At 69.1% G+C, this 1144-nt stretch overlaps 1 non-coding gene across 1 annotated transcript; it reads left to right on the top strand.

The window, feature by feature from the left end:
- The first annotated feature begins 918 nt into the window (after positions 1-918).
- LOC131725087 (5.8S ribosomal RNA) lies at positions 919-1073 on the top strand. Its single transcript, XR_009320427.1, has one exon. It is a non-coding gene; the product is annotated as a 5.8S ribosomal RNA (ribosomal RNA).
- The last annotated feature ends 71 nt before the right edge of the window (positions 1074-1144 follow it).

The following is a 1144-nucleotide window of genomic DNA, read 5'->3' as shown; positions in this document are numbered from 1 at the left end:
AAGACGATCAAACTTGACTATCTAGAGGAAGTAAAAGTCGTAACAAGGTTTCCGTAGGTGAACCTGCGGAAGGATCATTAACGGTCGGCCCCGCGCGCCCGCGCGGGTCTTTCGCCCCGCGCCGCCGTCGGGCGGGGGGTGGGGGGTGTGTGCGCGAGCAGGAGAGGGGAACGGGGAGGGTCTTCGGAGCCTTCCCTTCCCTGCCTGGCTCGCGGCCCCCCCCCCCAGTCCCGTCCCGGACCGCCCTTTGCCCCGCGCTCCGGCGCGGCGGCAGGGGGCGTCGGTGGGGGGGGGAGGGCGTCACCCCGTCGCCCCTTCCTCGCGTCGGCCCTTGCCTTGACCCGGCCGCGAAACGACGAGACGGGCCCCTCTGTCGTCGCTCTCGCACGCCGACCGTCTCGCAGCAGTGCCCTTCGGCCCGTCGCGTTCCTTTCGAGGGGACGTGCGCGGCGGGCTGAGGGCGGCGGGTTCGGCAGTGGTCTTGGAGTCGCGGCCGCTCGACGCAGTCCCCGAACCGCTCGGTGCCTCCCGCGGGAGTCGAGACGGCCGCCGCCTGCAGGCGCGACGGCCTCCCGAACCTTCCTCCCGCGGGGGTCCGGCGGCTCGGGGTTCGGTCACGGTCCCCTCGAAAACCCCGGTGCAGGTACCTGTCGCCCCCGGGCGGAAGGTCTAACGACTCGGTGGCTTCCCGCGCACCCGCCGCTTGCGGACCGGTGCGCGCGGGTCGCCGGGGAGCAAGTTTTGCCTGCCTGCTCTCCGCGGAAGATCCTCAGCGGATCTCCCCCTCCGAGCGCCTGCCCTCCAGATGCTTGGCAAAAACTCTGGTCGCTCGGTTCTCGACTGTTTTCCCGGCCCCCCTTCGGCGACCCAGCTCGTCGGGCTGGCGTCGGAGCGGCTGAGACCAAACGTTTAAGAGACTACTCTTGGCGGTGGATCACTTGGCTCGTGCGTCGATGAAGAACGCAGCTAGCTGCGAGAATTAATGTGAATTGCAGGACACATTGATCATCGACACTTCGAACGCACCTTGCGGCCCCGGGTTCGCTCCCGGGGCTACGTCTGTCTGAGGGTCGTTTTGACATCAATCGCCCGCCCGTGGGCGCGGGGTCTCGGTGCTCCGCTCTCGCGGTCTGGCGCGGCTGGG

Source organism: Acipenser ruthenus, unplaced genomic scaffold, assembly GCF_902713425.1.
Source record: "Acipenser ruthenus unplaced genomic scaffold, fAciRut3.2 maternal haplotype, whole genome shotgun sequence".
Classification (NCBI taxonomy): domain Eukaryota; kingdom Metazoa; phylum Chordata; class Actinopteri; order Acipenseriformes; family Acipenseridae; genus Acipenser; species Acipenser ruthenus.
The sequence above is the reverse complement of the archived record's forward strand: the minus strand, read 5'-3'. Positions and strand labels throughout refer to the sequence as shown.